The sequence below is a fragment of the Heterodontus francisci genome, chromosome 42 (assembly GCF_036365525.1).
Source record: "Heterodontus francisci isolate sHetFra1 chromosome 42, sHetFra1.hap1, whole genome shotgun sequence".
Classification (NCBI taxonomy): Eukaryota; Metazoa; Chordata; class Chondrichthyes; order Heterodontiformes; family Heterodontidae; genus Heterodontus; species Heterodontus francisci.
This window is the reverse complement of record NC_090412.1, coordinates 29240087-29265943: the sequence shown is the minus strand read 5'-3', so window position 1 is coordinate 29265943 and position 25857 is coordinate 29240087. Positions and strand designations below refer to the sequence as shown.

General features: G+C 52.4%; 1 protein-coding gene across 2 annotated transcripts in view; it reads left to right on the top strand.

Annotated features, from left to right (window-relative positions):
* The first annotated feature begins 13517 nt into the window (after positions 1-13517).
* Positions 13518-25857, top strand: part of LOC137355297 (leucine-rich repeat-containing protein 20-like) — a 70476-nt gene continuing 58136 nt past the window's right edge. Inside the window, exon 1 of one of the 2 annotated variants that reach the window (XM_068020271.1) lies at positions 13518-13632. The gene's annotated coding sequence lies outside the window, so the exon portion shown is untranslated. The remainder of the gene's footprint in view (positions 13633-25857) is intronic. The other variant, XM_068020272.1, reaches the window with a different exon arrangement.

Here is a 25857-nt window from a genome sequence, read left to right as displayed (position 1 = left end):
GGGAATCATAATATAATTAGACAGCGTCAAAATGGTTTTATAAAAAAGAAATCATGCTTGACAACCTATTAGAGTTTTTTGGGGATGTAACTAGCAGAGTAGATAAAGGGGAACCAGTGGATGTAGAATGTTTGGATTTTCAAAAGACATTCAATAAAGTGCTACATGGAAACACAAATTAGATTGTGAGATGAAAAGGAAGAATGTGCAGGGTTACGGGGAGAAGGCGGGGAAATGACACTAAGTGAATTGTCCTTTCGGAGAGCCAGTGCAGACATGATGGGCTGAATTGGCTCCTTCTACACTGTAACAATTCTGTGATATGAAAGGTTGTTGCATAAGGTAAGGGCTCATAGAGTTGTGGGTAATATATTAACAAGGATGGAGGATTGGTTAAAGGTCAGAAAACAGAGAGTCGGGATAAATGTGTCATTTTCATGTGACTAGCAGAGTGCTGAAAAGTATCAGTGTTTGGGCCTCAGCTGTTTACAATCTATATTAATAACTTTGGTGAAGGGACTGAGTGTAAAATATGCAACAAAGTTAGGTGGAAAAATTAGCTGTGAGGAGGCCACAGCGTTCGCAAAAAGATATGGACAGGTTGTGAGTGGGCAAGAAGATGACAGATACAGCATAATGTGGGGAATTGTGCAGTTTTTCACTTTCGGAGGAAGACTAGAAAACAGAATATTGTCTAAACCGAGAGAGACTACTAAATGTTGGTTTTCAGAGGGATTTTGGTGTCTTTGTACACGAAAGCCAGAAAGTTAACATGCAGGTTCAGCAAGCAGGAAGACAAATGGTATGTTGTTTCTGGTGTACATTCAGTTGCAAAATGATCACATCTGAACTATTTTGGAGACTTAAGGATGTTCCTAGGCTTTGAGACATCTCTCCTTAATTCTCCCAGGTACCAGACTCCCATACCAATGATGCAAGATAGAGTCATAGAGAGATCACAGATGTCATATCTGCCTGAGCAATTCAAAACAGCTCACAGTCAGTAAGTATCAGACATAAAGTTTGAAGGATTCAATCTCCAAGTCTTGCAAAATCTTTTGGAAAACGCAAAGAAACCCTTGACTGTTTGTGGGAGGAGGGATGAAGCCTCATACTCTTCAACTGGTGCTGTGCAGAGTGCATAAGGGGGATTTCTACAAATGATAAATGTTCAAACAGCGCAGAATGCATGCTGGAAAATTCAGCAAATGGCATTATGCTCAGAATACCTGGATGTCATCGAAATCTCCTTCCAACTGTTGGTAGATCAAAATATCCAGTAAAAGCCCAAGCTTTTGAGAAAGTCTGAAAATTGAAGTTAAGATCTTGGTGAAGATATTAAAATGCATGAACGGCAACATGGTGGGTACATTGTGAAACTGGAACTTTTTTGATTAAATTTCCTTTAGAATCTTATTTTGGACGCCAGAAACTTCTGTTACTGAGAAAGAAAACAGCAGCCAAAAATACTTTTCATAATACATTTTGAATGATTTGACTGGTTCATCAACACTGTGATCACAACAGTGAAATATTTGCATTCAGTTTCCCTGCTATAAAATGTTGATACTGTTTCTCCCCCAACAAAATGTTTACATATGGGTTTCCTGTCACAAATGGGGATTTCTGCCTATTTACTCTAATAGTGTGCGATTGTGGAAACCTCAGCTTCAAAGTGCTACAGGAAGTAACATTTGTGGACAGTATGTGCCGTGTGCAACATTTTTATAGAATCAGAGAATCTTACAGCACAGGAGGCCATTTGGCCCATTGTGTCTGTGCTGGTTCTTTGAAAGAGCTTTCCAATTAATCCCATTCTTTCCTCATAGCCCTGCAGTTCTTCTTCAATATTTGTCCAATTCCCTTTTGAAAGTTACTATTGAATCTGCTTCCACCATCCTTACTGGCAGTGCATTCCAGATCAAAACAGCTCGCTGCATACAAATCTTCCTAACACCCTCTGGCTCTTTAATCAATTATTTTAAATCTGGATATCGAACCTCCTGCCACTGGAACAGTTGCTCTTTATTTACACCATCAAAACCCTTTGTGATTTTTAGAAAAGTTTGTTTTTGGACCTGTCACGTGGCCCTGAGAACTTCCTCTGGGAAGGTGGGGAGTCTCCAAACCATGCTAGTTGCCCAGGAAGCCTTGGACCTTCCAGAGACTGTCCCAAGGCCCAACACCAAGGTTTCTTTAAGTGTGTCTCTGATTTCTGTGCTATCATTTCCCTCGGGGTGGAGCCAATATTGAATATATTTATGGTGGAGTAGCCCCTGACCCAGCCTGCCAACCAGTCATGGACGTGATCATTAATGTGGCCAATGCCAGTGGAGTCTCAAACAGCTCCTGCTTCTCAATATGCTGAGGGAATTAAATGTGTAACACAAGGAACTGCTGCACGTGTCCTCAGGCAGTAATTAACCTCTGATCCTACTGAAAATGTCATTGTTTTCAATGTTTACTTCCTCGTTCTGTCCTGCTTAAACTAAATTCTATCAAAGTTCCTGCAAGTGTTCTCAGTGCCTCCAGCCCCAATTTTATCCCAAAGCCTTCACCCATTTCTAATTCAAACCTGTCCCATTATTATTCCTTGTGTTACGACCAGATGAGAAGGGGTCTAGGGGTTCCCTGGTTTAAATGTAACAGGGATAAATTTTAGAAAGACCGTGTTTTTAGCTCCCCCTCAGTGAATCATTGTTCACTGCTCCACTTGTAAGGCAATGAAATCAGATGGGTTTCCTTAGATTTAAACAAGAAAGGTGGAAGTTTATTCATCTTAAACTCTAATCCAGTCAACAACTACGAATATGTGACACGGCCATGCTAGCATGCATATGTGATAAACACACACGCAGATAGAGACAGAAAGAGTAGAAAAGAATAAAGGGGAAAAGTTTGAGGCAATATCGGGATTATAATTGCAGTCCTTTGAGTTCAATGTGGAGTCTTTGGTTGCCAGTGAATCCTGCTGTTTGTTGGGGCTCAGTTCACGCTTCAACCTGTTTCGATGTCGGAGTCTTTTCTCTCTTGAGGTTTACGTATCTTCCATGGGTCCGGTGGCTTGCAGAAAGTGACAGAGAGACAGCCAGAAGAGAGGCTTGCTTGTTCCAGCTTCAGTTGCAAAACTGCCTTCTGTTCCTTTCTGTGCAGCACAGTTCAAAGCTCCAAGTTGGGCAGCAGGTTAGTCATGTGACTAACTGGCTTAAGCAATCCTGCGTTTGTGAATTTCAAAGCTCTCGGTGGGTGGGGTGGGGGTGTAGTGCTGTCGCTTACTCCGACAAGATGTGGGTCACCATTGCCCAGCCCAATTTCTGTTAATTAAATCAGTGAGCAATTCTTTTGTCTCTCTAAGCACTGTCTCTTAGTATGCAAATGTTCTTCCAGCCAAGTGTCTGGTGATCTTCAAACAAGTCATTTCTTCTCTCCAACAACAGTTTAAAATCAATGTTCTTATGATAAAATTAATATGCCTCATTCTTGGCAGGTGGGGGTCTGTATGACACTTGGTACCTCTTCTAGTTCTTCCTTATTTTGTTCAACATTATACTTTTCCTCCTCCCTCATACCCCTTCTCCCCTCATATCTCCCTGTTTTTCACTCTCTACATCTCTTAGTCTGTTCCCTTCCTGCCTCTTTCAAAATCTGACCTTCATCCTAACTCTCTCTTTTTCCACCATCGACTTTCCCTATCTACCTACTTTTTCTCTCACCATCTCTCCCTCCCTTCCGTATCTCTCCCATCATCTTTTATCTCCCACCCACAACCCCCCCAACAGTCCCAGCAGACTCCATTACGACTATGCCCCCACCCCCACCATCTATCTCCCCTCCATCTCTTCCCCAACCTTCTCCACACTGCCTGACTCTCTCAAACTCCCCCCTCTCCTCCACCATCCTGTGTTCCCCCTCCACTGTCCCTCTATCCTTCCTGCCATCTATTTCTCCTCTCTTGTTGACTCTATCTCTCCTTCCCCTTGCCATATTTCCCACTATTTCCTCAACTCAACCTGGCTGGATTCCCCTCTCGCCTACCCACTCTTTCTCTTTCTTGGTTGAAGTCTCAGTAGGGGAGCATTTCGGGAACAGTGACCATAATTCCGTAAGTTTTAAGGTACTTGTGGAGAAGGATAAGAGTAGTCCTCGGGTGAAGGTGCCAAATTGGGGGAAGGCTAATTATAACAATATTATGCAGGAACTGGATAATTTAGATTGGGAGAGGCTGTTTGAGGGTAAATCAACATCTGACATGTGGGAGTCTTTCAAACGTCAGTTGATTAGAATCCAGGACCGGCATGTTCCTGTGAGGATGAAGGATAAGTTTGGCAAGTTTCGGGAACCTTGGATACCGGGGGATATTGTGAGCCTAGTCAAAAAGAAAAAGGAAGCATTTGTAAGGGCTAGAAGGCTGGGAACGGACGAAGCCCTTGAGGAATATAAAGAAAGTAGGAAACTAACGAGGGGCAAAGTTTAAAGGGGATGTGTGAGGCAAGTTTTTTACACAGAGGGTGGTGAGTGCCTGGAACTTGCTGCCAGGGGAGGTGGTGGAAGCAGATGCGATAGCGACGTTTAAGAGACATCTTGACAAATATATGAATAGGAAGGGAATAGAGGAATATGGGCCCCGGAAGTGCAGAAGGTGTTAGTTTCGGCAGGCATCAAGATCAGCGCAGGCTTGGAGGGCCGAATGGCCTGTTCCTGTGCTGTACTGTTCTTTGAACTGAAGCAAGCAGTCAGGAGGGCTAAAAGGGGTCATGAAAAGTCATTGGCAAACAGGATTAAGGAGAATCCCAAGGCTTTTTATACATATATAAAGAGCAAGAGGGTGACCAGGGAAAGGGTTGGCCCACTCAAGGACAGAGGAGGGAATCTATGCGTGGAGCCAGAGGAAATGGGCGAGGACTCTTTGGGACAGGATTTACTCCCATTTGGAAACAAATGAACTTATTAGCGAGAGGCAGCATGATTTTGTGAAGGGGAGGTCGTGTCTCACTAACTTGATTGAGTTTTTTGAGGAAGTGACGAAGATGATTGATGAAGGAAGGGCAGTGGATGTTGTCTATATGGACTTCAGTAAAGCCTTTGACAAGGTCCTTCATGGCAGACTGGTACAAAAGGTGAAGTCACAAGAGGGGAGCTGGCAAGATGGATATAGAACTGGCTCAGACATAGAAGACAGAGGGTAGCAGTGGAAGGGTGCTTTTCTGAATGGAGGGATGTGACTAGTGGTGTTCCGCAGGGATCAGTGCTGGGGCCTTTGCTCTTTGCAGTACATTTAAATGATTTGGAGGAAAATGTAGCTGGTCTGATTAGTAAGTTTGCGGATGACACAAAGGTTGGTGGAGTTGCGGACAGTGATGAGGATTGTCAGAGGATACAGCAGGATATAGATCGGTTGGAGACTTGGGCAGAGAAATGGCAGATGGAGTTTAATCCGGACAAATGTGAGGTAATGCATTTTGGAAGGTCTAATACAGGTGGGAAGTATACTGTAAATGGCAGAACCCTTAGGATTGACAGGCAGAGAGATCTGGGCGTACAGGTCCACAGATCACTGGATAAGGTAGTCAAGAAGGCATACGGCATGCTTGTCTTCATCGGTCGGGGCAGAGAGTATACAAATTGGCACGTCATGTTGCAGCTGTACAGAACCTTTGTTAGGCAAAGTTTAGAGGGGATGTGCGAGGCAAGTTCTTTAGACAGAGGGTGGTGAGTGCCTGGAACTTGTTGCCGGGGGAGTTGGTGGAAGCAGGTACCACAGAGACATTTAAGAGACATCTTGACAATAACATGAATAGGATGGGAATAGAGGGATACGGTCCCCGGAAGTGCAGAAGGTTTAAGATTCGTCAGGCATCAAGATCAGCGCAGGCTTGGAGGGCCGAATGGCCTGTTCCTGTGCTGTACTGTTCTCTCTCTCCCCCGAGTCTCTCTCTCTTCCCCCAGTCTCTCTCTCTCTCCCCCCCCCCCCATTCTCTCCCTCTCTCCTCCCAGTCGCTCTCTCTCTCTCCTCCCAGTCTCTCTCTCTCTCTCCCACCAGTCTCTCCCTCTCTCTGCTCCCAGTCGCTCTCTCTCTCCCCCCCCCCCCCAGTCTCTCCCTCTCTCTCTCTCCCACCCCCCAGTCTCTCTCTGTCTCTCACTCTCCGCACCCCCCAGTCCCTCTCTCTCTCCCTCCCCCCGTCACTCTCCCTCTCTCCCTCCCCCCGTCTCTCTCTCTCACTCTCCCCACTAAGCCCCCCTCAGCCTCTCTCTCTCTCTACCCCCCCATCCCCCAGGCTCTCCCTCTCTCTCTCTCTTTCCCTCTCTCCCGCTAGGCTCTCTCTCTCTATCTCCGCCACCCCCCCCTCCAAGTCTCTCTCTCTCCCTTTCACCCCAGTCTCTCTCTATCTCTCCCACCAGTCTCTCCCTCTCTCACCTCCCAGTCACTCTCTCTCCCCCCCCAGTCTCTCCCTCTCTCTCCCTCCCCCCAGTCTCTCTCCCTCTCTCTCTCTCTCCGCCCCAGTTTTTCTCTCTCCCTTTCTCCCCCAGTTTCTCTCCCTCTCTCTCTCTCCCCCCCCAGTCTCTCTCTCTCCGCCCCAGTTTTCTCTCTCCCTCTCTCCCACAGTCTCTCTCCCTCTCTATCCCCCCAGTCTCTATCCCTCTTTCCCCCCTAGTCTCTCTCCCTCCCTCTCCCCCCATGTCTCTCGCTCTCTTTCTCCCCCCCACCGTCTCTATCTCTCCCCACAGTCTCAATCACTCTCTCTCTCTCTCCTGCACTCTCTCTGTCTTATCCATCTCTTTCACCTTCATTCTCAGTCCCCAGTCTCTCTCTCTCTTTCCCTCTCTCCTGCCAGGCTCTCTCTGTCTCCGCCACCGCCCCCCCCCTCCAAGTCTCTCTCTCTCCCTTTCACCTCAGTCTCTCTCTATCTCCCCCCCCAGTCTCTCCCTCTCTCTCCCCCCAGTCTCTCTCCCTCTCTCTCCGCCCCAGTTTTTCTCTCTCCCTTTCTCCCCCAGTTTCTCTCCCTCTCTCGCCTGGTCTCCCTCTCTCTCTCTCTCTCCCCCCCAGTCTCTCTCTCTCTCTCCGCCCCAGTTTTCTCTCTCCCTTTCTCCCCCAGTCTCTCTCCCTCTCTATCCCTCTTTCCCCCCTAGTCTCTCTCCCTCCCTCTCCCCCCAGTCTCTCGCTCTCTTTCTCCCCCCCACCGTCTCTATCTTTCCCCACAGTCTCAATCACTCTCTCTCTCTCCTGCACTCTCTCTGTCTTATCCATCTCTTTCACCTTCATTCTCAGTCCCCAGTCTCTCTCTCTCTCCCTCCCACCCCAGTCACTCTCTCTCTCCCCCCGTCTCTCTCTCTCTCACCCTACCCCCAGTCACCCTCTCGCTCTCTCTCCCCCCCAGTCTCTCTCTCTCTCTCTCTCTCCCTCCCCAGTCACTCTCTCTCTCCCCCGTCTCTCTCTCTCTCACCCTACCCCCAGTCACCCTCTCGCTCTCTCTCTCCCCCAGTCTCTCTCTCTCCCCCCAGTCTCTCTCTCTCCCCCCAGTCTCTCCCTCTCCCCCAGTCGCTCTCCCACTCTCCCAGTCTCTCTCCCTCTCTTTCCCCCGACCCAGTCTGTCTCTCTCTCTCTTTCCCCCCAGTCTCCATCACTCTATGTCTCTCCTGCACTCTCTCTCTCTTTCCTCCATCTCTTTCACCTTCATTCTCAGTCCCTCCCCAGTCTCTATCTCTCTCTCTCCCCCCAGTCTCTCTCTCTCTCCTCCCAGTCTCTCGCTCTCTCTCCCCCCTCCCCCAGTCTCTCTCTCCCCCTCTCCCCCCAGTCTCTCTCTCTCTCCCCCCGTCTTTCTCTCTCTCTCTCTTCCCAGTCTTTCTCTCTCTCCCCCCCGCAGTCTCTCTCCCTCTCTTTCTGCCCTCCAGTCTCTCTCCCCCTCTCTCCGCCAGTCTCTCTCTCTCTCCACTACCCAGTCTCTCTTTCTCTCTCCTCCCCCAGTCTCTCTCTCTATGCCGCTAGTCTCTCTCTCAGTCTCTTTCCCTCTCTCTCTCTCCTCCCCAGTCTCCCTCCCTCTCTCCCCAGTGTCTCTCTCTGCTCCCAGTCTCTCTCTCCACTCCTCCCAGTCTGCCTCTCTCTCTCTCTCTCCCCAGTCTGTCTCTCTCTCTCTCCCCCCAGTCTCTCTCTCTCTCTTCCCCCCCCCCAGTCTCTCTCTCTCTCCCCCCAGTCTCTCTCTCTCCCCAGTCTGTCTCTCTCTCCCGTCAGTCTCTCTCTCTCTCTCCCCAGTCTATCTCTCTCTCCCCCCAGTCTCTCTCTCTCTCTCTCTCCAGTCTCTCTCTCTCCCCCTCCCCCAGTCTCCAACTCTCTCTCTCCCCCCCAGGCGCTCTCACTCTCTTTCCCTCTCTCCCCCCAGGCTCTCTCTGTCCCCCACAGCCTCTCTCTCTCCCTCTCTCCCCCAGTGTCTCTCTTTCTCCCCGAGTCTCTCTCTACCCCAGTCTCTCTCTCTCCCTTTCTCCCCCAGTTTCACTCCATCTCTCCCCCACAGTCCCTCTCTCTCTCTCACCACCCCCCCCAGTCTCTCTCCCTCTCTTCCCCCCCAGTGTCTCTCCCTCTCTCTCCCACCCCCAGTCTCTCTCCCTCTCTCTCCCACCCCCAGTCTCTCTCTCCTCCCAGTCTCTATCACTCTCTCTCTCTTCCTCCATCTCTTTCACTTTCATTCTCAGTCCCCAGTCCCTCTCTCTCTCTCTTCCCTCAGTTTCACTCTCTATCTCTCTCTCTCCTTCCAGTCTCTCTCTCTCTCTCTCTCTCTCTGGCCCTCTCCCCCAGTCTTTCTCGCTCTCTCTCCCCCACAGTCTCTCTCTCTCTCTCTCTCACCACCTCCCCCAGTCTGTCTGTCTCCTCCCAGTCTCTCTCACTCTCACCTCCCAGTCTCTCTCTCTCTCTCCCCAGTCTCCCTCCCTCTCTTTTCCCCCCAATCTCTCTCCCTCTTTCCCCGCAGTCTCCATCACTCTCTCTCTCCTGCACTTTCTCTCTCTTCCTCCATCTCTATCACCTTCATTCTCAGTCCCCAGTCTCTCTCCCTCTCCCACCAGTCTCTCTCTCTCCACTCCCCAGTCTCTCTCTCTCTCCGCCCCAGATCTTCTCTCTCCCTTTCTCCCCCAGTTTCTCTCCCTCTCTCCCACAGTCTCTCTCTCTCTCTCCCACAGTCTCTCTCCCTCTCTATCCCCCCAGTCTCTATCCCTCTTTCCCCCCTAGTCTCTCTCCCTCCCTCTCCCCCCAGTCTCTCGCTCTCTTTCTCCCCCCCACCGTCTCTATCTCTCCCCACAGTCTCAATCACTCTCTCTCTCTCTCTCCTGCACTCTCTCTGTCTTATCCCTCTCTTTCACCTTCATTCTCAGTCCCCTGTCTCTCTCTCTCTCCCGTCCAGTCTCTCTCTCTCTCTCTCCCTCCCCAGTCACTCTCTCTCTCCCCCCCCGTCTCTCTCTCTCACCCTCCCCCCAGTCACCCTCTCGCTCTCTCTCTCCCCCCAGTCTCTCTCTCTCTCCCCCCAGACTCTCTCTCTCTCCCCCCAGACTCTCTCTCTCTCCCCCCAGTCTCTCTCTCTCTCCGCCCCAGATTTTCTCTCTCCCTTTCTCCCCCAGTTTCTCTCCCTCTCTCCCACAGTCTCTCTCTCTCTCTCCATCCCCCCAGTCTCTATCCCTCTTACCCCCCTAGTCTCTCTCCCTCCCTCTCCCCCCAGTCTCTCGCTCTCTTTCTCCCCCCCACCGTCTCTATCTCTCCCCACAGTCTCAATCACTCTCTCTCTCTCCTGCACTCTCTCTGTCTTATCCCTCTCTTTCACCTTCATTCTCAGTCCCCAGTCTCTCTCTCTCTCCCCCCAGTCTCTCTCTCTCTCTCTCCCCCACCCCCAGTCGCTCTCCCCTCTCCCAGTCTCTCTCCCTCTCTTTCCCCCGCCCCAGTCTGTCTCTCTCTCTCTTTCCCCCCAGTCTCCATCACTCTATCCCTCTCCTGCACTCTCTCTCTCTTTCCTCCATCTCTTTCCCCTTCATTCTCAGTCCCCAGTCTCTCCCTCTCTCCCCAGTCTCTATCTCTCTCTCTCCCCAGTATCTCTCTCTCTCTCCCCGCAGTCTCTCTCTCTCTCCACCCCCCCAGTCTCTCTCTCCCCCCCCCCCCCAGTTTCTCTCTCCTTCTCTCCTCCCAGTCTCTCTCTCCCCCCAGTCTCTCTCTCTCTCTCCCCCGTCTTTCTCTCTCCCCAGTCTCTCTCTCTCTCTCCCCCGTCTTTCTCTCTCTCTCTCTTCCCAGTCTCTCTCTCTCTCCCCCCCACAGTCTCTCTCCCTCTCTTTCTGCCCCCCAGTCTCTATCCCCCTCTCTCCGCCAGTCTCTCTCTCTCTCCACCCCCCAGTCTCTCTTTCTCTCTCCGCCCCCAGTCTCTCTCTCTCTATGCCGCTAGTCTCTCTCTCAGTCTCTTTCCCTCTCTCTCTCTCCTCCCCAGATTCCCTCCCTCTCTCACTCTCCCCACAGTGTCTCTCTCTGCTCCCAGTCTCTCTCTCTCTCCACTCCTCCCAGTCTGCCTCTCTCTCTCTCTCCCCAGTCTGTCTCACTCTCTCTCCCCCCAGTCTCTCTCTCTCTTTCTCCCCCCCTAGTCTCTCTCTCTCCCCCCCCAGTCTCTCTCTCTCCCTCCCCCCCCAGTCTCTCTCTCTCCCTCCCCCCCCAGTCTCTCTCTCTCACCCCCCCCAATCTCCCTCTCTCTCTTCCCCCTCCTCCACAGTCTCTCTCTCTCTCCCCCGTCTCTCTCTCTCTCTCTCCCCCAGTCTCTCTCTCTCTCTCTCTCCCCCCCCCCATTCTCTCTCTCGCTCTCTCCCCCAATCTCTCCCCCCAGTCTCTCTCTCTCATGCCCCAGTCTCTCTCTCTCTCCCCCCGTCTCTCTCTCTCTCCCCCCCCGTCTCTCTCTCTCTCCCCCCCCGTCTCTCTCTCTCTCCCCCCCCGTCTCTCTCTCTCTCCCCCCCCGTCTCTCTCTCTCCCCCCCCCCGTCTCTCTCTCTCCCCCCCCCCGTCTCTCCCTCTCTCCCCCCCGTCTCTCTCTCCAGCCCCCGTCTCTCTCTCCCCCCCCGCAGTCTCTCTCTCTCTCCCCCCACAGTCTCTCTCTCTCTCCCCCCCAGTCTCTCTCTCTCCCCCCCCAGTCTCTCTCTCTCTCTCTCCCCGTCTCTCTCTCTCTCCCCCCCCCGTCTCTCTCTCTCTCTCTCCCCGTCTCTCTCTCTCTCCCCCCCCCCCAGTCTCTCTCTCTCCCCCCCCAGTCTCTCTCTCTCTCTCTCCCCCCCGCGTCTCTCTCTCTCCCCCCCCCCCGTCTCTCTCTCTCCCCCCCCCCCGTCTCTCTCTCTCTCCCCCCCGTCTCTCTCTCTAGCCCCCGTCTCTCTCTCTAGCCCCCGTCTCTCTCTCCCCCCCCGCAGTCTCTCTCTCTCTCTCCCCCCAGTCTCTCTCTCTCTCCCCCCCGTCTCTCTCTCTCTCCCCCCCGTCTCTCTCTCCCCCCCCCCGCAGTCTCTCTCTCTCTCCCCCCACAGTCTCTCTCTCTCTCCCCCCACAGTCTCTCTCTCTCTCTCCCCCCGTCTCTCTCTCTCTCCCCCCCCCCGTCTCTCTCTCTCCCCCCCCGTCTCTCTCTCTCTCCCCCCCGTCTCTCTCTCTCTCCCCCCCGTCTCTCTCTCCAGCCCCCGTCTCTCTCTCCCCCCCCCCGCAGTCTCTCTCTCTCTCCCCCCACAGTCTCTCTCTCTCTCCCCCCCAGTCTCTCTCTCTCCCCCCACAGTCTCTCTCTCTCTCCCCCACAGTCTCTCTCTCTCTCCCCCACAGTCTCTCTCTCTCTCCCCCACAGTCTCTCTCTCTCTCCCCCACAGTCTCTCTCTCTCCCCCCCAGTCTCTCTCTCTCTCTCTCTCTTCTCCCCCCAGTCTCTCTCTCTCTCTCTCTCCCCCCCCAGTCTCTCTCTCTCTCTCCCCCCCCCAGTCTCTCTCTCTCTCTCTCCCCCCCAGTCTCTCTCTCTCTCTCTCCCCCCCCAGTCTCTCTCTCTCTCTCCCCCCCCAGTCTCTCTCTCTCTCTCCCCCCCCAGTCTCTCTCTCTCTCTCTCTCTCTCTCCCCCCCCCCCCCCAGTCTCTCTCTCTCTCTCTCCCCCCCCCAGTCTCTCTCTCTCTCTCCCCCCCACAGTCTCTCTCTCTCACTCCCCACCCCCGTCTCTCTCTCTCTCCCTCCCCCCCCGTTTCTCTCTCTCTCTCCCCCCCACAGTCTCTCTCTCTCCCTCCCCCCCCAGTCTCTCTCTCTCTCTCTCTCCCCCCCCAGTCTCTCTCTCTCTCTCCCCCCCACAGTCTCTCTCTCTCACTCCCCACCCCCGTCTCTCTCTCTCTCCCTCCCCCCCCCCGTCTCTCTCTCTCTCTCCCCCCCACAGTCTCTCTCTCTCCCTCCCCCCCCCCAGTCTCTCTCTCTCTCTCCCCCCCCAGTCTCTCTCTCTCTCTCTCCCCCCCCCAGTCTCTCTCTCTCTCTCTCCCCCCCCAGTCTCTCTCTCTCTCTCTCCCCCCCCAGTCTCTCTCTCTCTCTCTCCCCCCCACAGTCTCTCTCTCTCACTCCCCCCCCCCCCCAGTCTCTCTTCACTCCCCCCCCCCCCCAGTCTCTCTCTCTCTCTCCCCCCCCCAGTCTCTCTCTCTCTCTCTCCCCCCCCAGTCTCTCTCTCTCTCTCTCTCCCCCCCCAGTCTCTCTCTCTCTCTCTCCCCCCCCAGTCTCTCTCTCTCTCTCTCTCCCCCCCCCAGTCTCTCTCTCTCTCTCCCCCCCACAGTCTCTCTCTCTCACTCCCCACCCCCGTCTCTCTCTCTCTCCCTCCCCCCCCGTTTCTCTCTCTCTCTCCCCCCCACAGTCTCTCTCTCTCCCTCCCCCCCCAGTCTCTCTCTCTCTCTCTCCCCCCCCAGTCTCTCTCTCTCTCTCCCCCCCACAGTCTCTCTCTCTCACTCCCCACCCCCATCTCTCTCTCTCTCTCCCTCCCCCCCCCCGTCTCTCTCTCTCTCTCCCCCCCACAGTCTCTCTCTCTCCCTCCCCCCCCCCAGTCTCTCTCTCTCTCTCCCCCCCCAGTCTCTCTCTCTCTCTCTCCCCCCCCCAGTCTCTCTCTCTCTCTCTCCCCCCCCAGTCTCTCTCTCTCTCTCTCCCCCCCACAGTCTCTCTCTCTCACTCCCCCCCCCCAGTCTCTCTCTCTCTCTCCCCCCCCAGTCTCTCTCTCTCTCTCTCCCCCCCCCCAGTCTCTCTCTCTCTCTCTCTCCCCCCCCAGTCTCTCTCTCTCTCTCTCCCCCCCCCAGTCTCTCTCTCTCTCTCTCCCCCCCAGTCTCTCTCTCTCTCTCTCCCCCCCACAGTCTCTCTCTCTCACTCCCCCCCCCCCCAGTCTCTCTCTCTCTCTCTCTCCCCCCCCAGTCTCTCTCTCTCTCTCTCCCCCCCCAGTCTCTCTCTCTCTCTCTCCCCCCCAGTCTCTCTCTCTCTCTCTCCCCCCCACAGTCTCTCTCTCTCACTCCCCCCCCCCCAGTCTCTCTCTCTCTCTCCCCTCCCCCAGTCTCTCACTGGGCTCCGCCCTCTTTTGCCGGTCCGGGGTTTACAGGAGGCCGCTCTATCTGTCTTGGGCCCGCGTTGAGCAACAGAGCTTCCGCCTTCAGGTAAGAGCGGGATCCCGGCAGGGAGGCGGGGCCCTGGGCCCGGGTTACAAAGTGTCTGTCACTCGGGAAAGAAACATTGTTTCCGAGAGAGAAACAGCAGAGCGCGGAGATACTCACCACTGACTGTACACACCCTCACCCAGTGCCCACTCTGTACACACCCTCACCCAGTGCCCAGTCTGTACACACCCTCACCCAGTGCCCACTCTGTACACACCCTCACCCAGTGCCCAGTCTGTACACACCCTCACCCAGTGCCCAGTCTGGACACACCCTCACCCAGTGCCCACTCTGTACACACCCTCACCCAGTGCCCACTCTGTACACACCCTCACCCAGTGCCCAGTCTGTACACACCCTCACCCAGTGCCCACTCTGTACACACCCTCACCCAGTGCCCAGTCTGTACACACCCTCACCCAGTGCCCAGTCTGTACACACCCTCACCCAGTGCCCAGTCTGGACACACCCTCACCCAGTGCCCAGTCTGTACACACCCTCACCCAGTGCCCAGTCTGGACACACCCTCACCCAGTGCCCAGTCTGTACACACCCTCACCCAGTGCCCACTCTGTACACACCCTCACCCAGTGCCCAGTCTGTACACACCCTCACCCAGTGCCCACTCTGTACACACCCTCACCCAGTGCCCAGTCTGTACACACCCTCACCCAGTGCCCAGTCTGGACACACCCTCACCCAGTGCCCACTCTGTACACACCCTCACCCAGTGCCCACTCTGTACACACCCTCACCCAGTGCCCAGTCTGTACACACCCTCACCCAGTGCCCACTCTGTACACACCCTCACCCAGTGCCCAGTCTGTACACACCCTCACCCAGTGCCCAGTCTGTACACACCCTCACCCAGTGCCCAGTCTGGACACACCCTCACCCAGTGCCCAGTCTGTACACACCCTCACCCAGTGCCCAGTCTGGACACACCCTCACCCAGTGCCCACTCTGTACACACCCCCACCCAGTGCCCACTCTGTACACACCCTTACCCAGTGCCCACTCTGTACACACCCTCACCCAGTGCCCACTCTGTACACACCCTCACCCAGTGCCCACTCTGTACACACCCTCACCCAGTGCCCAGTCTGTACACACCCTCACCCAGTGCCCACTCTGTACACACCCTCACCCAGTGCCCAGTCTGTACACACCCTTACCCAGTGCCCAGTCTGTACACACCCTCACCCAGTGCCCACTCTGTACACACCCTCACCCAGTGCCCACTCTGTACACACCCTCACCCAGTGCCCAGTCTGTACACACCCTCCCCCAGTGCCCACTCTGTACACACCCTCACCCAGTGCCCAGTCTGTACACACCCTTACCCAGTGCCCAGTCTGTACACACCCTCACCCAGTGCCCACTCTGTACACACCCTCACCCAGTGCCCACTCTGTACACACCCTCACCCAGTGCCCAGTCTGTACACACCCTCACCCAGTGCCCACTCTGTACACACCCTCACCCAGTGCCCAGTCTGTACACACCCTCACCCAGTGCCCAGTCTGTACACACCCTCACCCAGTGCCCACTCTGTACACACCCTCACCCAGTGCCCAGTCTGTACACACCCTCACCCAGTGCCCACTCTGTACACACCCTCACCCAGTGCCCAGTCTGTACACACCCTCACCCAGTGCCCAGTCTGTACACACCCTCACCCAGTGCCCAGTCTGTACACACCCTCACCCAGTGCCCACTCTGTACACACCCTCACCCAGTGCCCAGTCTGTACACACCCTCACCCAGTGCCCAGTCTGTACACACCCTCACCCAGTGCCCACTCTGTACACACCCTCACCCAGTGCCCAGTCAGTACACACCCTCACCCAGTGCCCAGTCTGTACACACCCTCGCCCAGTGCCCACGCTGTACACACCCTCGCCCAGTGCCCAGTCTGTACACACCCTCGCCCAGTGCCCACTCTGTACACACCCTCACCCAGTGCCCACTCTGTACACACCCTCACCCATGGCCCAGTCTGTACACACCCTCACCCAGTGCCCACTCTGTACACACCCTCGCCCAGTGCCCAGTCTGTACACACCCTCACCCAGTGCCCACTCTGTACACACCCTCACCCAGTGCCCACTCTGTACACACCCTCACCCATGGCCCAGTCTGTACACACCCTCACCCAGTGCCCACTCTGTACACACCCTCACCCAGTGTCCACTCTGGACACACCCTCACCCAGTGCCCAGTCTGTACACACCCTCACCCAGTGTCCACGCTGTACACACCCTCGCCCAGTGCCCACTCTGTACACACCCTCACCCTGTGCCCAGTCTTTACACACCCTCACCCAGTGCCCAGTCTGTACACACCCTCACCCAGTGCCCACTCTGTACATACCCTCACCCAGTGTCCACGCTGTACACACCCTCGCCCAGTGCCCACTCTGTACACACCCTCGCCCAGTGCCCAGTCTGTACACACCCTCACCCAGTGTCCACACTGTACACACCCTCACTCAGTGCCCAGTCTGTACACACCCTCACCCAGTGCCCACTCTGTACACACCCTCACCCAGTGCCCAGTCTGTACACACCCTCGCCCAGTGCCCACTCTGTACACACCCTCGCCCAGTGCCCAGTCTGTACACACCCTCGCCCAGTGCCCACTCTGTACACACCCTCGCCCAGTGCCCAGTCTGTACACACCCTCACCCAGTGCCCACTCTGTACACACCCTCGCCCAGTGCCCACTCTGTACACACCCTCGCCCAGTGTGTCGCCCAGGGAATGTCAGAGAATACAGCAGAATATAGATAGACTGGAGAGTTGGGCAGAGAAATGGCAGATGGAGTTCAATCAGGGCAAATGCGAGGTGATTCATTTTGGAAGATCCAATTCAAGAGTGAACTATACAGTAAATGGAAAAGTCCTGGGGAAAATTGATGTACAGAGAGATTTGGGTGTTCAGGTCCATTGTTCCCTGAAGGTGGCAACGCAGGTCAATAGAGTGGTAAAGAAGGCATACGGCATGCTTTGCCTCATCGGACGGGGTATTGAGTACAAGGGTTGGCAGGTCATGTTACAGTTGTATAAGACTTTGGTTCGGCCACATTTGGAATACTGCGTGCAGTTCTGGTCGCCACATTACCAAAAGGATGTAGATGCTTTGGAGAGGGTGCAGAGGAGGTTCACCAGGATGTTGCCTGGTATGGAGGGCGCTAGCTATGAAGAGAGGTTGAGTAGATTAGGATTATTTTCATTAGAAAGACGGAGGTTGAGGGAGGACCTGATTGAGGTGTACAAAATCATGAGAGGTGTAGACAGGGTGGATAGCAAGAAGCTTTTTCCCAGAGTGGGGGATTCAATTACAAGGGGACACGAGTTCAAAGTGAAAGGGGAAAAGTTTAGGGGGGATATGCGTGGAAAGTTCTTAACGCAGAGGGTGGTGGGTGCCTGGAACGCGTTACCAGCCAAGGTGGTAGGCGCGGGCACGATAGCGTCTTTCAAGATGTATCTAGACAGATACATGAATAGGCAGGAAGCAAAGAGATACAGACCCTTAGAAAATAGGCGACATGTTTAGATAGAGGATCTGGATCGGCGCAGGCTTGGAGGGCCGGAGGGCCTGTTCCTGTGCTGTAATTTTTTTTGTTCTTTGTTCTTTGTTCAGTGCCCAGTCTGTACACACCCTCACCCAGTGCCCACACTGTATACACCCTCGCCCAGTGCCCACACTGTACACACCCTCGCCCAGTGCCCACACTGTACACACCCTCACCCAGTTCACACACTGTACACACCCTCACCCAGTGCCCACACTGTATACACCCTCGCCCAGTGCCCACACTGTACACACCCTCGCCCAGTGCCCACACTGTACACACCCTCACCCAGTTCACACACTGTACACACCCTCACCCAGTGCCCACACTGTACACACCCTCACCCAGTGCCCACACTGTACACACCCTCACCCAGTTCACACACTGTACACACCCTCACCCAGTGCCCACTTTGTATATACCCTCATGCAGTGCCCACTCTGTATACTCCCTCACCCTGTGCTCACAGTGTATACACCCTCACCCGTGTCCACACTGTACACACCCTCACCCAGTTCACACACTGTACACACCCTCACCCAGTGCCCACACTGAACATATCCTCACCCAGTGTGCACACTGTATACACCTTCACCCAATGCCCACACTATACACACCCTCACCCTGTGTTCACACTGTAAACACCCTCACCCAGTGCCCACACTGTACACACCCTCACCCAGTGCCCACAATGTATACACCCTCACCCATTGCCTGCATTGAACATACCCTCACTGAGTGCCCACACTGTACACACCCTCACCCATTGCCCACACTGTACACACCCTCACCCAGTGCCCACACTGATTAAACCCTCACACCATGCCCTCACTAAACATACCCTCATCTAGTGCCTGCACTGTATACACCCTCACCCAATGCACGCACTCTACACACTCTCACCCAGTGCCCACACTGGATACACTCTCACCCAGTGCCCACACTGGATATACCATCACCCAGTGGACACACTGTAAACATCCTTGCCCAGTTCCTGCACTGGACACACCTGCACCCAGTGCCCACACTGTATACACCCTCACCTAGTGCCCACATTGGATACACCCTCACCCCGTGCCCACACTGTTACCCTAACCCAGTGTACACACTGTATATACCCTCACCCAATGTACACGCTGAATCCCTCATTCTGTGTACACACAGTACCCCAACCACTGCATATACTGTATTCTCACCCGCTGTACATACTGGATATATCCTCACACAATGTACACACCATATATACCACCACCAGTGTACACACTGTCCGCCTACCCAGTGTACACACCATATACTCACCCAGTGTATGCACTGTACTCCTCACCCAGTATACACACTGTACCCCCACTCAGTTGTACACACACTGCCCCAACCTGGTGTACACACTGTACCCTATCCTATCCTCACCCACTGTACACACTGTACCCCGACCCAGTTCCCACACTGTATATCCCCTCACCCAGTATCCACACTGTGTATAGCTTCACCCAATGCCCACATGGTATGTACCCTCACCCAGAGTACACACTATATATATCCGCACCAGTGTACACACTGTATGCCTATCCAGTGTACATGCTTGAACGAGGGACCTGACATTGAGAAGGGAGGGACCATAAGAACGTAAGAAATAGGAACAGAAGTAGGCCATTCGGCCCCTCAAGCCTGCCCCGCCATTCAATAAGATCATGGCTCATCTGCCCACACCTCAACTCTTCTTTCGTGCCAGCTCCTCATCGCCCTCAACTCTCTGATACTTCAAAAATATATCGACCTCCTCTTTAAGTACTTTCAGTGATCTAGCCTCCACAACCCTCTGGGGTAGAGAATTCCAGACATTCACTACCCTCAAAGAAGAAATTCCTTCACATCTCAGTTTTAAATGAGTGTCCTCTTATTCTGTATCTATGTCCCCTAGTTCGAGATTCCCTCACTAGTGGAAACATCTTCTCAACATCTACCCTGTCAAGCCCCCTCAGAATCTTGTACGTTTCAATAAGATCACCCCTCATTCTTCTAAACTCTAATGAATAAAGGGTTAACCTGTTTAGCAGTTATTGATAAGTCAACCCCTTCATCCCAGGAATCAGCCTAGTGAATCTCTTTGAACTGCCTCCAATGCCAGTATATCCTTTCTTAAATAGTTTGGCCTCCTTATCTCAAGAGACAATGGGTAAGCGCCTGGAGGTGGTCAGTGGTTTGTGAAGCAGCGCCTGGAGTGGCTATAAAGGCCAATTCTAGAGTGACAGGCTCTTCCACAGGTGCTGCAGAAAAATTTGTTTGTCGGGGCTGTTACACAGTTGGCTCTCCCCTTGCGCCTCTGTCTTTTTTCCTGCCAACTGCCAAGTCTCTTCGACTCGCTGTCTTTATGGCTGTCCGCCAGCTCTGGCGAACGCTGGCAACTGACTCCCACGACTTGTGATCAATGTCACAGGATTTCATGTCGCGTTTGCAGACGTCTTTAAAGCGGAGACATGGACGGCCGGTGGGTCTGATACCAGTGGCGAGCTCGCTGTACAATGTGTCTTTGGGGATCCTGCCATCTTCCATGCGGCTCACATGGCCAAGCCATCTCAAGCGCCGCTGACTCAGTAGTGTGTATAAGCTGGGGATGTTGGCCGCCTCGAGGACTTCTGTGTTGGAGATACAGTCCTGCCACCTGATGCCAAATATTCTCCGGAGGCAGCGAAGATGGAATGAATTGAGATGTCGCTCTTGGCTGACATACGTTGTCCAGGCCTCGCTGCCGTAGAGCAAGGTACTGAGGACATAGGCTTGATACACTTGGACTTTTGTGTTCCGTGTCAGTACGCCATTTTCCCACACTCTCTTGGCCAGTCTGGACATAGCAGTGGAAGCCTTACCCATGCGCTTGTTGATTTCTGCATCTAGAGACAGGTTACTGGTGATAGTTGAGCCTAGGTAGGTGAACTCTTGAACCACTTCCAGAGCGTGGTCGCCAATATTGATGGATGGAGCATTTCTGACGTCCTGCCCCATGATGTTCGTTTTCTTGAGGCTGATGGTTAGGCCAAATTCATTGCAGGCAGCCGCAAACCTGTCGATGAGACTCTGCAGGCACTCTTCAGTGTGAGATGTTAAAGCAGCATCGTCAGCAAAGAGGAGTTCCCTGAGAGGACTTTCCGTACTTTGGACTTCGCTCTTAGACGGGCAAGGTTGAACAACCTGCCCCCTGATCTTGTGTGGAGGAAAATTCCTTCTTCAGAAGACTTGAACGCATGTGAAAGCAGTAGGGAGAAGAAAATCCCAAAAGGTGTGGGTGCGAGAACACAGCCCTGTTTCACACCACTCAGGATAGGAAAGGGCTCTGATGAGGAGCCACCATGTTGAATTGTGCCTTTCATATTGTCATGGAATGAGGTGATGATACTTAGTAGCTTTGGTGGACATCCAATCTTTTCTAGTAGTCTGAAGAGACCACGTCTGCTGACGAGGTCAAAGGCTTTGGTGAGATCAATGAAAGCAATGTAGAGGGGCATCTGTTGTTCGCGGCATTTCTCCTGTATCGGACGAAGGGAGAACAGCATGTCAATGGTCGATCTCTCTGCACGAAAGCCACACTGTGCCTCAGTGTAGACGCGCTCGGCCAGCTTCTGGAGCCTGTTTAGAGCGACTCGAGCAAAGACTTTCCCCACTATGCTGAGCAGGGAGATTCCACGGTAATTGTTGCAGTCACCGCGGTCGCCTTTGTTTTTATAGAGGGTGATGATATTGGCATCGCGCGTGTCCTGAGGTACTGCTCCCTCGTCCCAGCACAGGCAAAGCAGTTCATGTAGTGCTGAGAGTATAGCAGGCTTGGCACCCTTGATTATTTCAGGGGTAATTCTTAAATACAGGGACCAAAACTGGACACAGTACTCCAGGTGCAGCCTCACCAACACCCTGTACAGTTGTAACAAGACTTCCCTATTTTTAAACTCCAACTCCCTAGCAATAAAGGCCAAAATTCCATTTGCCTTCTTAATTACTTGCTGCACCTGCATGCTAACCTTTTGTGTTTCATGCACAAGAACACCCAGATCCCTCTGTGCTGCACTTTTTTGGAGCCTCTCTCCATTTAAATAATAATCTGCCCTTTGATTCTTCCTACCAAAGTGCATCACCTCACACTTTCCTACATTAAACTCCATCTGCCAAGTTTTTGCCCACTCACTCAACCTATTTATATCCCCTTGCAGATTCCTTATGTCCTCATCACAATATGCCCTCCCACCTATTTTTGTATCGTCAGCAAATTTGGATATATTACACTCTGCCCCCTCCTCCAAGTCATTAATATAGATAGCAATAATTGAGGCCCTCGGACTGATCCTTGTGGCATTCCACTAGTTACTTCTTTCCAACCTGAGAAAGACCCATTATTTCCAACTTTCTGTCTTCTGTGAGTTCACCAAGCCTCTTCTTTGGCCTCCTTATCTCGAGAGACAATAGGTAAGTGCCTGGAGGTGGTCAGTGGTGTGTGGAGCAGCGCCTGGAGTGGCTATAAAGGCCAATTCTGGAGTGACAGGCTCTTCCACAGGTGCTGCAGAAAAATTTGTTGGTCGGGGCTGTTACACAGTTGGCTCTCTCCTTGCGCCTCTGTCTTTTTTCCTGCCAACTGCTAAGTCTCTTCGACTCGCTACACTTTAGCCCTGCCTTTATGGCTGCCCGCCAGCTCTGGCGAACGCTGGCAACTGACTCCCACGACTTGTGATCAATGTCACAGGATTTCATGTCGCGTTTGCAGACGTCTTTAAAGCGGTGACATGGATGGCCGGTGGGTCTGATACCAGTGGCGAGCTCGCTGTACAATGTGTCTTTGGGGATCCTGCCATCTTCCATGCGGCTCACATGGCCAAGTCATCTCAAGCGCCGCTGACTCAGTAGTGTGTATAAGCTGGCCGCCTCGAGGACTTCTGTGTTGGAGATACGGTCCTGCCACCTGATGCCAAGTATTCTCCGGAGGCAGCGAAGATGGAATGAATTGAGATGTCGCTCTTGGCTGACATACGTTGTCCAGGCCTCGCTGCCATAGAGCAAGGTACTGAGGACACAGGCTTGATACACTCGGACTTTTGTGTTCTGTGTCAATGCGCCATTTTCCCACACTCTCTTGGCCACTCTGGACATAGCAGTGGAAGCCTTTCCCATGCGCTTGTTGATTTCTGCATCGAGAGACAGGTTACTGGTGATAGTTGAGCCTAGGTAGGTGAACTCTTGAACCAATCCTCAATCCATGCTAATACATTACCCCCAATACCCTGAGCTCTTATCTTGTGCAATAGTCTTTTATGTGGCACCTTACCGAATGCCTTCTGGAAATCCAAATACACTACATCTACCAGTTCCTCGTTATCAACTCTGCTTGTTATATCCCCAAAGAATCCTAGCAAATTTGTCAAACATGATTTCCATTTCACAAAATCATGTTGACTCTGTTTGATTGTGTTAAGTGTTTCTAAGTGTCCTGCTATTTCTTCCTTAATAATGGACTCTACCATTTTCCTAATGACTGATGTTCGGCTGACTGGCCTATAGTTTCCTGCTTTTTGTCTCCCTCCCTTCTTGAACTGTGACGTCACATTAGCAGTTTTCTAATCTGCTGGGATCCTCCCAGAATCCAGTGAGTTCAGGAATATTTTGACCAATGCCTCCACTATCTCTGCAGCCACTTCCTTTAAAACCCTTGGATATAGGCCATCAGGTCCTGGCGACTTGTCTACCTTTAGTCCGATTAGTTTGTCAAATACTTTGTCCCTTGTGATAGAGACTGTTACAAGATCTTTCCTCCCATTAACTCCTTGCTTATCTGATATCTGTGGGATATTTATAGTGTCCTCCACCGTGAAGACCGATGCAAAATATTGATTTGTATTATCTGCCATTTCCCTGTTTCCCGTTATCAATTCTCCAGTCACATCCTCCAAGGGTCCCACGCTCACTTTAGCTACTCTGTTTCTTTTTATATACTCGTAGAAGCTCTTGCTGTTTGTTTTTATATTTCTTGCCAATTTACTTTCATAATCAGTTTCCTCCCTCTTGATTAGCTTTTTAGTCATCTGCTGCTGGTTCCTAAAAAATTCCCAATTCTCTGGCCTACCACTAGTTTTCGCCGCTTTGTCTGCCTTGGTTTTTGATTGGATATTCTCCTTGACAGCCTTTGTTAACCACGGGTGATTCATCCTTCTCGTCAAGTCCTTTTTGACCGGGATAAATTTTTGCTGAGTGTTATGAAATATCTGTTTAAATGTCTGTCACTGCTCATCCACTGACCTTCCCCTTAGTCTATTTTCCCAGCCGGCTTTAGACAATTCGTTCTTCATACCTCCGTAATTGCCCTTGTTTAAGTTGAGGACATTGGTTTGAGACCCGAGTTGCTCGCCCTCAAACTAAATTTGAAATTCTACCATGTTGTGATCACTACTCCCTAGAGGATCCTGAACTACGATATCTCTTATTAATCCTACCTCATTGCACATTACTAGATAGGTAGGTAGGTTCTGCAATGAATTGCTCTAAGTAACAATCCCTGACGCACTCTACAAATTCATCTTCCATGTTACCTCTGCCAACCTGATTTGTCCAGTCAATATGCAGATTAAAATCACCCATGACAATTGTAGCGCCCTTCTTACACACCTCTATTATTCCCCAATTTATACTTTGTCGTACAGTGATGCAACGCTTCGGGAGCCTATAGACGACTCCAACCCGTGACTTTTTCCCCTTGTTATTCCTTATTTCCACCCAAACTGATTCCACGTGACGATCTATTGCACCTATATCACTACTCACCACCTTCCTTTATTAACAAAGCTACCCCACCTCCTTTTCCTTTTTGCCTATTTTTATGGAACATGAATACCCTTGAATATTGAGTTCCCAGTCTTGGTCACCCTGCAACCATGTCTCTGTAATAGCTATCAAGTCATATTCGTTTATTTCTGTTTGTGCCGTCAACTCATCTATCTTGTTACAAATGCTGTGCATTCAGATAAAGAGCCTTAAGCTTTGACTTTTTGCCATTATTACTCATTCTGCTTCTAATTTCTGTTGCACTCTTCTGCTTATATTTTCTGCCCCTTCCTGTCACACTTTGATTACCGTTCACCTCTTCACGACCCTGCACCTCTGCTCTCTCGTTTCTTTTGATTTTTTAAACTTCCCTTCAGTTGACCCCTCCCCCCACTAATTAGTTTAAAGTCCTATCTATAACCCTAGTTATACAAATCGTCAGGACACTGGTCCCAGCATGGTTCAAATGAAGCCCATCCCAATGGAACAGCTCTCTCCTTCCCCAATACTGGTACCAGTGTCCCATGAAGCGGAACCCATTTCTCCCACACCAGCCTTTGAGCCGCGCGTTTACCTCTCTAATCTTATTGACCCTGCGCCAATTTGCATGTGGCTCAAGTAGTAATTTGGAGATTATTACCTTTGTGGTTCTGCTTTTTAATTTAGCCCCAAGCTGCTCATAGTCCCTCAGCAGAACCTCTTTCCTAGTCCTACCTAAGTCGTTGGTACCTACGTGGACCTTGACAACTGGATCCTTCCCCTCCCACTCCAAGTTCTCTCTAGCCCAGTAGAGATGTCCTTAACCTTTGCACTAGGTAGGCAACACAGCCTTTGGGACTCCCTGTCTTTGCTGCAGAGAACAGTATCTACTCCCCTAACTATGCTATCCCCTATTACTACTACATTTCTCTTTTCTCCCCCCACTTGAATGGCACTCTGAACCACTGTGCTGTGGTCAGTTCGCTCATCCTCCCTGCAGTCTGTGCCCTTGTCCACACCGGGAGCAAGAACCTCGTACCTATTGGATAAGGGCACTGGCTGAGGCTCCTCCAAAGCTAAATTCTGGATCCCAATACCTGCCCCGCTAAGAGCTACCGACTCCCCCCTACACCCCCCTCTGCTGCCACCTCCACCCTGCGAGACCCTTACCACCCTAACCTACCTATGGCCTATGTCCAGCATCTTCTGGGCCTTGGGTAGTTGCTCCACTGTCATCAGGCACTGCCTCCACGGTGATGTTCAGTGGAAGAACTGCCGGCCTCTGATTGGCCATCAGCTCTCTGAAGGCGGGACTTCTGGCACCGGGGTCCTTGATCCCGTGGAATTCCCGCTGCTGTCCACTTAAGTACCTGGTTGTCGCTAGATTGGGCGGGACTCCTACAGAAGAGGTAAAATGGGATTCTCGGCCTCACTTTTTCCGGATGTTGAGATTCCCGTCACCAGCATAAAATCCCGTCCCCTGTGTCCCCCCCGCCCACCCACACCCAGTGTAAACACCCCAGTTCAATCCAGATGCCATTGCATTCACACACATTGTACACACACCTCAGCTGAACTCACACCAACTGAACCCGCACTCACACCCGCTGTACACACTCAGACTGGCTCGATTCACACACAACTTGCTTGCAGCAACGATTTTCATCTGAAACCTGCCCATCTCTTAGTTCATGGAGCTTGGTACAGGTAAAGAAAGAAAGATTTGTGTTCATACAGCACCCTTTGCTATTTCAGGATGTCCCAGCTAATTAAGATTTAGAAGTGTATTTACTATTGTAATGTAGGGATTGCAGCAGCCATTTTGGGCACAACAAGATCCCACAGATAGCAATGAAATAAATGACCAGATAATA